Source organism: Arvicanthis niloticus, chromosome 20 (assembly GCF_011762505.2).
Source record: "Arvicanthis niloticus isolate mArvNil1 chromosome 20, mArvNil1.pat.X, whole genome shotgun sequence".
NCBI lineage: Eukaryota > Metazoa > Chordata > Mammalia > Rodentia > Muridae > Arvicanthis > Arvicanthis niloticus.
In genome coordinates, this window is record NC_047677.1 from 13,626,312 (window position 1) to 13,643,350 (window position 17,039).

The following is a 17,039-nucleotide window of genomic DNA, read 5'->3' on the forward strand; positions in this document are numbered from 1 at the left end:
GTCTCTAGCCACATCGAAAGGGTTCTGTAGCTTGTCTTTGGAAATGAGTCAACCAACAGTTGGGGAGAAAAACTGTACCTCTAAATCGCTAATGACACACCTTCAAGGCTTGTCCTTTCGTTTACCAAACCTGGAGTTTAACAACTCGAGACCACACTTCCTTGCCGAGTAAGCCTGTGTTTCACTGAGATCATAAAACTGAAGAAAAGATCAGCAAGCTTGCTGCTCCCTCAAGGAGTTCCTGGCCCCTGCTGCAGCCCACCCGCATTTCCTTCTGCTTCCCTGAACGGCTTTTTGAACACATTAAGGAAGCGTCTCATGGGCTGAGGAAGCAGCTCAGGTGGTAAAGCAATGCTGGTCTTCCAGGCAGAAGGTCCTGAGCATTAGTGTCAAAGCTGACTGTGGTAGCATGTTTCTGAATGTGTAACCTCAGTGCTGGGCAGGCAGAGACGGAGGACCCTTGAGACTTGCTCGTCAGCCAGGCTAGTTGAGTCGAGTGAGGTTTACTGAAAGGAAATCGTGTCTCAAAAAAACATGGTGTCAGCTGGCACATCCTTACACAGCTCCAGGACCTGACCTAACTGGAGCGGCAGGGGAAGGCAGAAAGAGCAGACACTAAAGACAAACAACACAGACACACAGAAAAACTGGGATTGGGTGGCCTGGGTTCTCTGATGGAGAAACGACAGCCCAGAAGCTTGGTATGTTTACTGTATACAGTGGACTAGGAAGGTTGGGTCATTGCATACAGCTGAGTGAGAAGGTGGGCTTAGCTAATCTCTGTAGGAGCAGCCTGCAGTTGTCAAACATCTGGGAGGGGAAACAAACGGTGGATGTTTCCAGCACACACTATCAACATCCACACAGAACAGAGGAAGGATTTGCCATCCCTCTGAGACTCACCAGCCACTGCCATGGGGCTGAGGCAATGGGCCCTTGTCATGTCTGGGCCCAGTTAGCATCACAGACTCACTCAGGGTTTCACTGGCTCCCTACAGAAAGCAATTTTGAGAAAGAAACACAGAGTTGACTTCTTCCCTCCGCATGCATGCGCCTGGGGACGCACATGCACATGTACCTACACATGTGTGCATTCACATACGAGCATACCCACACACACACAGCTCACAGGACAGGGAGTTATCCATGATCCATGTCAACCTGGAAGTACTTGGTTGGCTCGGTTCCCATGACTGGCCGCACAATCCAGTTCATTTCTTTGTGTTTTTATTTGACAGATATAAGCAGATTACTGAAGGCATGCCAATATTCACTTTGGGTCTTGCTTTAGGCAGTGATTGTTTTACAAAAGACACTGTGGCCTCTTTCTTTCTTCTCCATTCTCATATCTTATTATTTAGCAAAGTTCTTATCAGTAAATTATGATTATTTAATTTAAAATGTATTTTGACATGAAATTTTTATATTTGTCATAGGTAAAAAATGATTATCTAGGTGTTGAGAAAGCAGGTAAGAGTGTTTCCTGCTCTTACAGAGACCCAGGTTCAGTTTCCAGTGCCCTCCTGGTGGCTCACATCCCCCTGTAACTACAGCTCCACCACATCTGATACCCTCTTCTGACCTGAGAGGACGTGTGCATGCACACAGTGTGCATGCATATATGAAGACACACACAAATACAAATAAAAGATATTTTGTTGTAATTTATTATATAAAATATTCCTTATTAAAGTATTTTTTCTTTCCTGTAAAGTAAAAGGAGAAAGGGCATATACTCATTTATTCTTTTTACAGATGTATTTATTTATGTATATAAGTGCCCTATTTGCATATATGCCTGCATGCTATAAGAGAGCATTGGATTTCATTACAGATGGTTGTGAGCCAGGATGTGGGTGCTGAGAATTGAAGTCAAGACTTCTGGAAGAGCAGCCAGTGATCTTAACCTCTGAGCCAACTCTCCAGCCCAGAAATACACTCTTATCCTGGGACTCACTCTTCTGTCTTCAGTTCCTGCTTATCAGGGGCTGACTCACACAACCCCCAACACCCATATCCTTGTCCCCATTTCCAAGGAGGTACCTGGCTCTTCAGTCTGAATTGTCAGGAAGTCCTGCCCTTTTTAACTGCCTCTTAACTGTCCAACTAACACACACACACACACACACACACACACACACACACACACACACCATCATCCACTGTGAGCTATGGATCTACAGATGGAAACTTCTTTGCACCCATTGCTGTCTTTGGGTTTGGCCATTGATTCCTGTGGTGAAATCTGAGGTGGGCGACACTACAGTATTGATAAGTGACAAAGCAACACAGGGATTAGACATATCGTAAAGGTCATCTTCAAAGAATCTCATCACATGGATTAAAAAACAAACAACAACAACAACCAAAAAAAAAAAAAAACCCAAAAAAACCAAAAAGAAACAAAAACAAAAAACAAAAAAACCTTCTTCCAGCTCAGGAACCCAGGACGAGCTCATGAGACCCAGTGCTAACAGAACACATGCGTTCAGGCTCATTTAGAGTCTCTTAAACCCTGTGTGTTCCTTATAAGAAATTTGAGAGGATCTGTTCAGTTCACAGTCCGAGGCAGACTGGAAACAGATCAAACAACAGAGCCAGAGGAAAGACGCAGGCAGCCACTGACCGTCCTGAGGCTAGCGAGCAGAGATGAGGCCGTTTAGTGTGGGAGACAATGACCACAACTTCCCGACACGGGGAGACATCACCATCTTAAAGTCACCAAAAGTAAGACAGACCATAACCAACTCCAACACAGCCAAGAGGATCATAGCTTCCATGCAATGGAATTCTTACATGCAATGGTTAGTTTTATTTCTGAAAGATGCTGGTGGCAGTAGGAGGCGAATGACTCAATCCCTGCGATCTCTGGACAGCCAGGTTTTATATTTGCATGCTAGTTATCCCAGAGATAAGACAGACGCTCATCTCTTAAACCAGGCTCTGTGACCGTACTTTGACGTCACCAAGTGACAGGCTCTTGGGTTATGAAATTTGGTAAACAAGGTCTTCAGGAATTGCAAAGTTTCGAAGGGTTCAACCCAGTTCCAACCAGAGCTGAAGTGACCAGGGCCAGTGTTCAGGTTGCATACAGTGAAAAATTCATAGTCTCTTTGGAGTGCCCAGACTGTGTACAAAGGCTCCTCCCTTTCTGCATAAAAGCACTTTGTTTCCTGAATTATAAAAATATTTTTACTAAAAGGAAAGTTACCAGATCGAGGCATGATGATTTAGGTTTATTCCTTGTCTTTGAAATGAACCAGATAGACCAGACCATAGCAGACATGGTGGCAAATGTCCTTAATTCTAGTGCTTGGGAGTCAGAAGCATGATCTCTGTGAGTTCAAGGCTAGCCTGGTCTGCATCGTGAGTTCCAGACCAATCAGCGATACATACAGAGATCCTATCTCAAAAACAAACAAACAAACAAACAAAAAGCCCTGTTGATTTTGAGTGGACTGAGTTTTAGATTTTGTCTTAAGAAATATGCATTAGTATGTCCAGAGGCTGGAAGTTACCTGGGGATACTGTTGGGCAGAACAAACAGGTAAACAGGTAAACAGGTAGGCAGGTAAGCAGGTACTACTGCAGTATTAGGTATGACTAGAAAGGAATGCTCTACTCCACAGGAAACAAGTGTCAGCAACAGCAACCAATAGTCTATCTATCTATCTATCTATCTATCTATCTATCTATCATCTATCTATCTTTCTATCTATCTATCAATCTATCTATCTAGCTATCCTATCTCAGTTTCTCCCTTTCTCTGTCTCTGTGTGTCTGTCTGTCTCTCTTTCTGTCTCTGTTTCTCCCTTTTTCTGTCTTTCTGTCTCTCCATCAGAGAGAAGAGAAGACTCTTTTCTCCCTTTCTCTGACTCTTCTTTCTGTCTCTCTATGTCTCTGTCTCTCTCCTCAATTATTTCTTCAAGGAATGCTACTGAAACGTCTAAGCCCTGTTCAAAGTTCATTTCAACAGAATAATCTAGTATTTAGCATATGATTTTGTTTCATAAAAAGAAGACTTGAGAGGAACAGCCATGACATCTCTGCTTATAGGGACGCCTATGGGAAAGAGGAAGGGGACAGACTATAGCACCATGAGAAAGCCGAGTTAATACTGTGGTATGGGGAGAACTCAGGTGGCATTACCTTTAAATGTCAGTCCAACAAATAATGCGTATTTTAAACAGTTTTATTGTTGGTAATGGATTTGGAAGTGATAGAAAGAATAAGGTAGAGAGGAGGGTGCCTGCGAGCAAGGAGTTTTGCTTTGTTTTACATTCCTTTAAACAGATATACACAGACACATATAGACAGACACACACACACACTCAGACACACAGACACACACAGATACAGACACAGACACAGACACACTCAGGCACACAGTCATACTCAGACACATAGACACACACAGATACAGACACAGGTACACTCACACATGCATACTCACACAAACACACACAGCTACACACACAGACACACACACAGATACAGACACACACACATGCATACTCACACACACACAGATACAAAGACACACACACATGCATACTCACACACACAGATACACACACAGACACACACACATGCAAACTCACACACACAGATAAACAGACACTCACACATGCATACTCACACAAACACACACAGCTACTCACACACACACACAGATACAGACACACACACATGCATACTCTCACACACAGATACACACACACACATGCATACTCACACAAACACACATATACACACACAGACACAAAGTCACACTCAGACACACAGACACACAGACACACACAGATACAGAAACAGACACACACATGCATACTCACACAAACACACACAGCTACACACACAGACACACACACACAGACACAGACACACACATGCATACTCACACAAACACACACAGCTACACACACAGACACATACACACAGATACAGACACACATGCATACTTACACAAACACACATATACACACAGACACACAGTCACACTCAGACACACAGACACACACAGATACAGACACAGACACACACATGCATACACATACAAACACACACACAGATACACACAGACACACAGACACAGATACAGATACAGACACAGACACACAGTCACACTCAGACACATAGACACAGATACACAGTCACATTCAGACACACAGACACACACACATATGCATACTCACAGAAACACACACACAGATATACACAGGCACACAGGCACACTCAGACACACACACACACCATTGCAGTTTTAAATGTGAGTTCTGGGTCCTCCTGCTTGCAAGGTCCTCTTGCTTGAGACTTTACCAATTGAGCCATCTCCCCACAGCTATATGGATTTTTAATTAGGAAATACAAAGTAAAGGAGTTTGGTGGTTTGGCTTGATGCCATATTGACCACTCATCCCTCTTTATCTCCAGTTTCCAACCAACACTCCTGGAAACTTGGAGTGATGGGATAGCAGGCATTTTTGGTGGCAGACAGTATTCTTTGGGGGATGGTGGAGACAGGTCAGGAGGTAGGCTTGACAACAAGAGAGGAAAGAAGTGGCCTAAGGGACATGTCTGACTGCTCACACACAACAGTGGCTCTCAGAAATGGGTGAGTTTGTGTACAGCCTTAGGCTGATCACAGGTTTCTGGGCCTTGCTCTCAGAAAACCTGGTTGGGAAGACTTGGGACGAGGCCCAAGAATTCCAGCTGGTTTGTCTGAAGGCATCTCTTTAAGAACTAGTGCACATCCAGTGAGTCTGGTCGGGCTTACAAAAGGAAATGCCAGATAGGTTGCCTAGGGTCTGCGCTCACTTTGGCTTAGGAAACACCAGGCAGCAGGTGCAAGAAACTCAACCCTTCTGGTTCCACAGAAACTCCCCCACGGATATGATGTAACGCTGGCTCTCCATGGGTGGAGGCTGCCACCAAGGTTCCTGCTTCACTTGCTCCTTGACTGATAATCCTAGGGCAGGACATCCTGACTTTGAAGGACCACGTGCCATACTTACTGTGGTGACGTTCCACCAGCACACCTTTCCTTGTCCTTGAACCATGGGAAGAAGCATATTCTCTGTTCTCCCACTCAGAGGGAGACCTGTCTTAAGGGGCCTAAATATTTCAGAAGACAGAAAAATTGTAGTTCTCTACGAAGAACCCTATTGGGTTATGTCAATTTTAGTTTAAAAACTATTTTGCAAAAATGTGGGCCTATGGTGGCTCCCAGGACTTGGGAGGTACAGGTAGGATGACTAGGAATCCATGGTGGTGCTGGCTAGTTTAATGTCTTGCTTGACACAGCACCTCAACTTCTGCCCGACCTTCCCAAGGCCCTGCAGCAGTTTTAAGCTGCAGAGGTAGAGGAGGGTATGCATGTGGATGTTCCTGACCATGTGTGTTAGAAGGCAGAGCTGAGTGGGGTTGATTGGAAACAAAGAGATGAGGTTGGATGCGCACACCTTAGGACATGTTTTTACTTTGGGTTTTTAGACAGAGACTCATTGTGTAGCGCTGGCTGGCCCAGAACTTACAATATAGAGCAGGCTCAGTCTACACAGAAATACACCTGCTTCTGCCTCCTCAGTGCTGGGACTAAAGGTGTGTGCTACTGTGCTTCACCCAAAAGCAAGTTCTACACACACCCATGTGTGTGTCAGTGCGTATCCAGTGGGAGACAAGAGAGCATTTCCTGGCCATACTTCCTTCCCCCATTACCCCATCAGCAGGCCCAGTGTTCTTTAGTTTCTAGGAGAGCCTGTCTTCCAGATCATACATTAATGGCCCCAGTCAGTGGGCACACATCTTACCCTCCTTGGCTCACAATCATTGTGTTATAGTTACTTCTAAAACTGGTTCTGATAAAAGCAACAGGCACAGACAGGTTTTCTGGGGCAGTCATAGTAATAACAATTACTGCTTAAGTGAACATAATTTCCAGTGATCTGCTATATAAACTAATCAGGGGGTCAGAAAGAAATTTAAAAAAAAGATTTATTATTATTATTTTTATCTGCATTGATGTTTTGCTTGCATGTCTGTCTGTGAGGGTGCCAGATCCTCTCAAACTGGAGTTATAGACAGTTGTGAGATGCCACGTGGGTGCTGGGAATTGAACCCGGGTCCTCAGAAGAACAACAGCCTCTGCTCTTAAACACTGAGCCAGCTCTTCAGACTCCAGAAAGAATTCTTACTGTGTTTATGGGAATCATCACTCAAGAACCAGTTTTAAAGCCGTATACTGGAGCGGCTTTAGAAATCTGAAAAGGAAAGGCTTGTCTCCAGCCTATCCAGTGGAAATATGAAAGCCACAGATGTATCTTCAAAGTTTTCAGCAGCCCCACCTCCCAAAACAAAACAAAACAAAAATTCCCTCTGTAATCCTAGAACTGAGGAAGCTGAGGAAGGAGGAAACTAAGAAGTCAAGCCAATCGAGGATAATTATCCTGTTTCAGACAACAACAAACAAAAAGAATAAATATATAAACTAGGTGAGGTGATCTTTAAAAAAAAAAAAAAAATCTATCTTATCCAGGTAGTAATGGTGCACACCTTTAATTCTAGCACCCAGGAGGCAGAGCCAGGTGGATCTCTGAGTTCTAGTCCAGCCTGGTCTACAAGTGAGTTCCAGGACAGCCTGGGCTACACAGAGAAACCCTGTCTTTGAAAACAAAACAAAACAAAACAAAACAAAACAGAAATACATAGATAAATGGGTAAATAATTTAAAAATTCATTTTATTCAACACAAGACATCTAAAGTAACATGTTGTAAAACAGTTTGAGATTTCTCCTGTTCTAAGTTCAATGTGGTGGATATTTTATGTTTTACTTTGAAACAGGCATTTGTCGTGGCGGCTGGCTCCCGAAGTAGATGTGGAGATAGAGACAGTAGGTACTCACCTGGGGCCACTTATGGACCGACGACTTCTGGAGCCGCTCCCAGTGATCACCAGACTCATTTGGTACTAGTAAGCTCGAAGTAAGGGGCCTGTCCTGCCTCTGCCTTTCCTGGGTCCGTCTAGGCCAGCTCAGCAGAATGGATTTGGTTTTGGTTTTGGTTTGCATTGGAACAAGGTTTTATTATGTAGCCCTGTCTGGCCTGGACCTTGCTATGTTAATCAGGCTGGCCTCAAATTCAGATCCCCTGGCTGCTCTCTTGAATGCTGAGAATATGTGCTACTACATTCAGTGAATGTTACTACTTTTAAATTATTTGTGTGTGTGTGCACGTGCACGTGCACGTGCACTGTGTATGACGAGTGTATGTGAGCATACATGCTATGGTGGCATTGTGGAGGTCAGAGGACAACTTTATGGAGTCAGTTCTCTCCTTCCGTCTTTACATGGGTTCAGGGGATCTAACTCAAGTCACTGGGCTTGCTTGGGAAACAGTTTACCCCCTGAGTTCTAAATACTTCTTTTACAAAGAGGGGTCCACAGTGAATGAAGTGTTGGGGTGTAGAGGAACAAAAACAGAGTGAAAGGCTTTTATCCAGAGGCTCTGTGAACCTAAGCCACATAGTCGAGACTGTGGACAGTCAAGGAAGAAAAATGACAGGCCCAGGCAGAGCTAAGAGAGGAAGTCGGTGTGAGGGGGATTTGCTGCCCCAGATCTGGCAGTGGGGATTAATGGCTACACAGCTTCCTTACAGAAGCTTCTGTCTCCGTTGTTCAGCTCACAGGGCTTGCCAAGGATAGAAGAGTGCTCCAGCCAGAGATTTCTGAGGAGCAAAAGGATGCCATCAAACCTCCCAAGAGGCAGGGCATGCAAAACCACGAACCACAGGGTAAAGCAAACACCATGAGCTAAGCTCCCCATGCTCTGCCCCAAGCAGCAAGACCTCAGGGAAAGCCTAGGCTGCCCTCCTGCCTTCACAAATGAAATTTGGAATCACACCTTGTAAGACAATCCAAATTATGCCAGGTGATTGCAAGTGATTAAATGTGACAAAGAGGTGCGTAACAGGGTGGCTTCCTCAGTTCCCTGTATCACTGGAATGAATCAACTTCGAGACTCTGAGTAATGGAGGGTAGGGCCCACACACTCACGCTGCAGTTTCCTAAAGAGAACTTGGGATCCTTCCCAAGTTTCACCAGTTAGGCCTGAAGCTTTGATACTACAGGTAAAAGTGCTGCTTCACACCCAGCGACCACAGGATTTGCGTGCCGTTACTCAGGGAGGAATTTCCCTGTTGAAGGCCACAAGTGCTGAATGGTGCTTTAGAATTACACTTCTTAAAATGAAAGTGGAAACCCGGGGGTTTATAAGGTGGTGACCAAAGGGACACAGAGACCAGGGGTCAAATGTCAGGCCATAAACTGCCAAGACGACACATGGTCAGGGCCCTGTAGGGTGTGCCTCATTTGGTTCCCCCAATGCCAGTGGGGCTACTAGAACATTCAGACAGCTGGTGCATTTAGGGAGTTGTTTTTAAGATGCACCCCAAGGAAATCACACATCACTAGTAGTGTGTGTCCTGGTGACTAGCTGCTTAAGAGCAGTCTCAAGGCTCTCAAGTCTTGCAGTGCTGGGGGTCCTGCCCAGAAGCCCACCCAGGCAGCACCAAGCAAGTTCTCATCCAGGGCCAGATTGCTTGGAAACCACACATATGGTAAACAAACAGGAGGGACATGTGTTCATCCTGGGTCTCCCTACGCACTTCTCTCCCACAGAGGAAATGGTCCATTCCTGAAGTTCAAAGCTTCCCCACAGCTCAGAAGCCGGAAGCCAGAAGCAGGGACAGCGTGTATCCGCTTACTACTCTCCCAGCTTAGATCTGCAAGCCAGGCTCTCCTCAGCCACAGGGAGGGGGAGGTCTGTAGCTGGTAAGAAAGACACAAGGCCAAGGAGGACTTACTCCAGAGAGCCTGGCCAAGCTGGCAATTACCTTTTACAACAGTGTACTTTATGGTGATGGATTCATTCCTGGTTATTGTTTTCTAATAATAATAATAATAATAAAAAGAAGAAGAAGAAAAACTTGAATAAGAGATTATAGGCATCCCAACCCTCACCACTTACAAATCTACTCTCAAATTTTCAGAGAACTGTTGTTTTTCCCGGACACGCCATTGTTATTATTGCTTTCGTAATGGCTGAGATTATAGAAACTGCCAGTTTTCAGATAGCCTTTTTTATTAGCCACTGCTCTAAAGTAAACAGGCATGAGATGATGCCCATGTGGGGGCACCGAGAAGTCATGAATACACATATGATCTTAGGGAGGAGGGGCAAGGATACCAGAGATAATATTCTCCATGCTTTCCAGTTAACTTGCTAAGACCACTCTGGGGTCCTGTGAGCAAGCAGCAATTTGCCCACAGAGGTGGCCGTCCAGCCAGCTCCAGGTCCAGCTCTGGTCCTATGTGTCAAGCTGACTGTTATCATGGCACCTTGTTGCTCTTTGCTTTATGTCTTGGCTCATGGGGACAGACTCATGGCAAATAGCATGGCCAAGATTGGTTATATCCCCAAAGAATGAGTCAGCACTGGTAGCCATGACAAGTTCTCATCAGAATTAAACCCCAGTGAGCCGTGGCCAAACACAGCCCTACCTTGCTCCCAGCATCTAAAGCCAAGCACTCCAACTTTACCTCTCTGCTGAAAGTCACTAGCAGCCGAACTCTCAAGTGGTAATCATCCAGCCATACAAAACATTACAAATGTCTACACTTATTTTTAGATTGAAAATATAAGTTTCCTGGAATGCAGGAGCTGATAAGTGAGCTGGGGCTCTGGAGTAGAATATCTTAAGCTCCCAATCTTCTTCCTGCCCTCCCTCCTTTCTTCCTTCCTTCCTCTCTTTCTTTCTTTCTTTCTCTCTCTCTTTCTTTGTCTCCTTTCTTTCTCTCTGCCTCTCTCTTTCTTTCTTTTTCTTTCTCTTCTTTCTCTCTCTTTCTTTCTCTCCTTTCTCTCTCTCTCTTTCTTTCTCTCCTTTCTTTCTCTCTGCTTCTCTCTCTCTCTTTCTTTCTTTCTTTCTCTCTTTCTTTCTTTCTCTTCTTTCTCTCTCTTTCTTTCTTTTTCTTTTTTTTTTACAGAGCAAAGACTTTTTAATGAATATATTTTACAAATACACTGGAGAATCATGCAACGCTGCCTGCATTGGATACAGTCCTGGGCCACAAGTCTGCACACTCCTTTGCAACTGGACCCGTGACAGCAGAACCTTTCATCTCGCCTTTATTGTTTACTATGACCCCTGCATTATCTTCAAAATACAGAAACACCCCGTCTTTTCTTCGATATGACTTTCGTTGTCGAATTACCACTGCTGGACATACCTTTTTTCTTAGTTCTGGTTTGCCTTTCTTACCTGTAGCCATCCCCATGTCACCCACACCAGCAGCAGGAAGTCTGTCCAGCCGTCCCTTGATTCCCTTCACAGAGATGATATACAAGTTCTTGGCTCCTGTGTTGTCAGCACAGTTGATCACAGCTCCTACCGGAAGACGCAGGGAAATCCGGAATTTCACTCTGGAGGACCCACCACATGTCCTCACTTTGACTTCTTGAGTGTAGGGAAAGAGTCAGAAAGGAAGTTAGTACAAGGGACACTGGGATATGAACTGACTCTCTCTCTCTCTCTCTCTCTCTCTCTCTCTCTCTCTTTCTTTCTTTCTTTCTTTCTTTCTTTCTTCCTTTCTCTCTTTCTTTCTTTCTTTCTTTCTTTCTTTCTTTCTTTCTTTCTTTCTTCCTTTCTCTCTCTCTTTCTTTCTTTCTCCTGTGCGGGACATGGCATCATTTTTGGAGTTTAGTCATTCCATCTGCTCACCTTTTGAATTAATGAAAATCAGTAAAGAGCCAGCACACCATAAACCTGTAATCACTGCCCAGGTGAACAGTCTCTCCCTAGGTGGCCTTCCAGAACATTTAATTTCAGTAGTGTTATTTTAATACTCTCTCAAATTCTGAAGAAGGTCCCCACTGTTGATAGTAGGTGACAAAGTTGATTGGTAGCACCTACTTCAGAAATGCCACTGACCTAGAGAGTCACGCTCAGTTAGATTAGCAATGCTTCCTAAGGAAGTAACAGTAGCAGGGTCGCTGGCCTATGGTCTAAAGCCCGGCATCCCTCATCTTGTCCACACGTACGGGCTTCTTCCTTGTAATGTCTCTCTCTGTGCAGGTTTCCTTCTGATCTGTCTGAATGGTCATGGGTGTTAACCGTTTGCCTCTCTCACTGTTAATATTTGAAGATGAGAGCTTTTCTTGTTCACCAGTGCAACCCTGGAGCTATGACAGAGCACCCAGAAAAGCTTGGTGTCTTGTTCCCTCAGTCTTCTCATGCAGTGGCTTTTTTTTTTTTTTTTTTTTTTTTGACTAAAGATCTTTCCCCAACTTTTCAAGTAGGAATTGATTGGCAGCTAGAGATTGGCTCTGATCTGTCTTGGTGTTCATTACTAATGACCTTGTCTAGTGTATAAAACATGTTCAATAAAATCTGAGTCGTCTGATTCCTGAGGCCTTCACTGAGTGTCTGGACCTGGGTAACACCATACACTGACTGCTCAAAGGCTGTAGGTCACACTTGCAACTGACCAACCTTATTAGTGGCCACTTGTCATGCTTGCTGGCAAATTCCCTCTGAACACACCTCACAGTCATTTTCATAAAATCACGTTGCTTGGTAGATTTTATGAGATCACAGGTTCCTAGAACTAACCTCATGGTGTACAAGTTACCTGTAGTGCTTACATATTGGCTATCCAAGCCTTCTACTTCAGGGCTCAGGTGTAGAACAAGGGAAGTTTGCAAGGTACAAAGGCCTGCAGAAAGATAGCATGGTCCCCATAATTCTGGAGAACAGAAATGACAAAGAGAAAGCTCAGTCTCCCCCAGCTCCCAACATGGATGAATTTCCAAGGTAGAAATGATTAGATATCATCACCCCTCATGTGTTTGTATGTTTTTCCTGGCTAATTTCCATTCTCAGGCATGTTACTCTAATGGAGAGAGTTTGTTGTTGTTGCTGGGGTTTTGTTAGTATGGTGTTATGAATCAAACTTAGGGCTTCATACATAGACAATTACTCAGTAACATATATTCCCAGCACTAATTTTTTTTTCTTAAGTTTGTTGATATCTACGATCATACAGCATCTATATTGAAGCTCACACTATGAAACAAACATATTTCCTATTCTGTCACCCCAATAAATGTTTTCATTCTGTCATGTTTCATTAATAGTTTTTCTGAGTGTGAATATTTTTGATGGTCATATTTGTTTGGGAAAGATAAAAGTTTTCTGCTAAAGATAAAAAAATAATAAATACAAGGCACCAGGAAATATTTATTTTATAATTTGTTCATTTCTTTCAATGCCTCTGTAATTTTAGGCAAAATCCAGAGGTATAAAATGTCAAGAAAAAGAAAAGAAAGTTTTTGATAAAAGGTGACCATTTGGAGGGCATGGTGACACACAGCTCTATCTTAGCACTGAGTGGTGGAGGAAGGAGGATCTGAGGTTCAAGGCCATCTTCAGCTAAATAGTGAGTTCAAGGCCAGCCTAGGACATGAGACCATGGGAAGAAAGAAAGAAAGAAAGAAAGAAAGAAAGAAAGAAAGAAAGAAAGAAAGGAAGAATAATAAATAAATGAGATTATGGTCATTACTTTACAGAAAGAAGTTTTGTTTATTCCTATTTTAGGTTTATTCTCATGGTGTTTTATTCAGGTGTTTACAACACCCGAACTCTTCCTTCTCTTCCTCCAGGATTAACTTCCATGGGATATCAATCCCAGGATATATAAAGTTGTTGTCTTGACTTACAGATTCCACATGTGAAAACGTATATTCTCATTTAAATTGACTTATGATTCTAAAATCAATACTTGTGGGCTTACAGTTGTTTATAGGCAACAAACATATCAAGTATTCATTCCCCGGAGAGGAAGGAAGCATGTCTGCCTTCCTGGTTAGCTCTCATACTGTGACTTTCCCTCTGTGGTAGGTTTTTGCCTCTTCAAGCCTTTCCTTACTGATGTCACTGTTAACAGTGACCCAAAGCACACTGATGAAGTGTCACAAGTGCTCCCCAGTGCAGGAAGGCTGGGATGTTCCTTAGATAGAATGCACGTGTCAGAAAAGCATATTCAGATGTGGGTTATAGAGCTTGGGTGTGTGTATGTGCGGTTTGCTTGTTGTATGAGTGTGTATGTATGTATGTATGTATGTATGTGTATGTATGTTTATGTGTGTATATATGTGTGTGGTTTGCTTGTTGTAGTATATGCATGTATTTGTGTATGGTTTGCTTATTGATGTGTGTATGTATGTGTGTGTGGTTTGCTTATTGTATGTGTGTGTATGTATGTATGTGTATGTATATGTGTGTATATATGTGTGTATATATGTGTGTGTGGTTTGCTTGTTGTGTGTGTGTGGTTTGCTTGTTGTAGTATATGCATGTATGTGTGTATGGTTTGCTTACTGATGTGTGTATGTATGTATATGTGTGTGGTTTGCTTATTGTGTGTGTATGATCTGCTTATTGTATGTGTATATGTATGTATGTATGTGTATGTGGTTTGCTTGGTGTATGTGTGTTTGTGATTTGTTTGTTGTGTGTGTCTATATTTGTGTGGCTTGCTTGTGTGTATCGATGTATGTGTATGAATGTGTGTATAAGTATGTGTGTGTGTGTGTTTATATGTGTACGGTTGTGTGTGTAGCTTGCTTGTTTATGTGTGTGTATATGTATGTATATATGTGCATGTATGTATGATATATGTATGTGTGTGTATATATATGTATGTGTGTGTGTGTGTGTAGATATGTGTGTATATACATGTGTATGTATTAGTGTATATGTGTGTGTGCCTGTTCAAACATGAAGATGCTTTCACTCTCCATGTCACTCCTTACAAATAGGATCTTTCACTGAACTGGAAGCTTGACATCTCTCCTTTTTGACTAATTTGGCTGACCAGTGGGCTCCAGAGTCAGCCTGCCTCCATCCCCCAACACTGGAGTTTCAGGAACATGCAGCTATGCCCAGCTTTTTCACACTGGTTCTGGGGATCCAGGTCATTTTGTTTGTGTGCCAAATGCTCTTATCCACTGAGCCACCTACCTAGTACCTAGGCACAGCCACTAGTTCTTTGTCAATAAACCAATGATATTCACAATGTCGTTTTGTATACAGTATATAAAGAAGGAATCTCTATACAGATGCATACAGGAGCATGGTGCTACATGGGCCAGTTGACAACAATGTTGTGACCACAGGCTTAGGGAACCCCTGCTTCTCCCAGTAGTGACGGCTCAGTATATGCTAACTCAGGTTGACTCTTTACAGGGTAGAACAATTCTCTTGTGGATAATGTGAAGCACTGGAATAAATGTAGTGCCCACGTTCATTATTTTATAGAGAGGACTGCTAGTATCATCAGAGTCACATGGCTTACTGGAAATATTCAGTCACTGCTTCAGGCACTCCATTGTAAGGGTACAGTGCAGATCTTTGGATAAACTTTGAGAGTGGGGTCCCAGACAGACTGTGTCAGTCAAAGCCATACACCAACGGCCCAGGAGATGTTAGAAATAAAACACACAGAATCCCGGAGCCTAGCACGGGCCTAGGATTCACAGGGCATTCTCTACCAGCTCAGCAGAATGGTATGGCTGAGAGCCCTAAGCATGGCATCTTGATGGTCCATTGGCATCCTCGTGGCCATTCTTAGTTTTTTAAAACTGTAAACCTTAAGAACATAATAACAGCTTCTGGTCATGAGTACTTACTGGTACACACTCTGACCACCACCTTGGCAAGAGGTAGGTCATAAGCAAGCTCTCATTTGCAGACAAGGAAAAGGAGGTGGGGGTGGGGCTCAAGACTTCAAGGTCCACCCTGCTAAGTGCCAGGCTGACCTTGTGCCACGAAGATGGGATAATGATCACCTGCTGTATTCTCCACCCAAGTCCTTTGACTGTCAGAGGCTCCAGTGTGAGTCACCATTGACACCTGTCCTATGTACGATTCTCGGAGGTCCCATCAGCTGAAGCTTGACGTTGCCTGTCCAAATGACAAACTGTAATTCTTTGGCTCTTCTCGTATCTGCGTGAGGTGACAAAATCGAGGAGCTTCTAAAAATAGCTGGCAAATTCTAGGAGTTGCTAAAAATACTGCGGGGGGGAACTGAGCCTTGCTAGAGAGGGGATTAGTCTGACCTTTCGCCTTGGGGCCCAGCCCTCCTGAGGGTGACAATTTCACTGCTTCACATGACATTTGGTTTCCCTTGTATGTGGCTGGTTAGGATTACACTTACAGGAAGCCAGAAAGAGCCTCTAACCTCGTCCCGGGCTATTTCTCGCTTTGTACTCCCTTTCTCATCTCTTCCTCTTGACTTCTTGGTTTTGTGAGCATCTCCTTGAGGCACCGTGGCTAGTGACTTCTGCCCGCTGCCCTGGCCTCTGATCTCTGTTCCCACTTCAGTAAACCAGTCCCAGTTGTTAGAGACATGTGCTCGTTGAAGAGATCATATAATCACTCCATGTCACTTTGTTCTGATCCATAAAAAAAAACAGACAAACAACTAAACAAACAAGCAAACAAACAAACACAAAAAGCCCTAGGCAACACACTGACCTCCCCAGAAGGTGTCCCAAGGAGTAAATTATCACTCACAGGTGCTTTGAGGCAGCCAGATGAAAGGCTTTCTCTAGAGAAGTATTGAGCTGAGGTCTCCTCAGCTCTCAGCCCCCCTGCTTGCCATCCTCCACCAAAAGCCCTCTTTGGGGAGAGGAATGTGCTCAAGCTGAAGGGGCAGATGGAGGCAAAACAGGACTGGCTTCCAGGACCAAGTCCCTAATGCTTAATCTGGACTACCTGACCCTGCAGTTTCAGCCCATAGAGCTTGCCAGTTCAGTGTGGCACCGAGGAGACGCTGGGTTAAAGTAAAGCCTGGAAGGGAGCACAAAGGCACAACAACCTACACGAGACTCGAGTGGGTGACTCTAGTGGGTGGGGAGCCACCCAGAAACCCCTTTCTCTCGGCACCTGTGTCCTTAAGCTTGTAAAGTGGGACAGACTAAAGCA

The 17,039-nt window shown here is 43.9% G+C and overlaps 1 pseudogene; it reads right to left on the bottom strand.

Moving 5' to 3' along the window:
• Positions 1–11,002: 11,002 nt before the first annotated feature.
• LOC117724691 (large ribosomal subunit protein uL14 pseudogene) lies at positions 11,003–15,959 on the bottom strand (annotated as a pseudogene).
• Between the last annotated feature and the right edge of the window lie 1,080 nt (positions 15,960–17,039).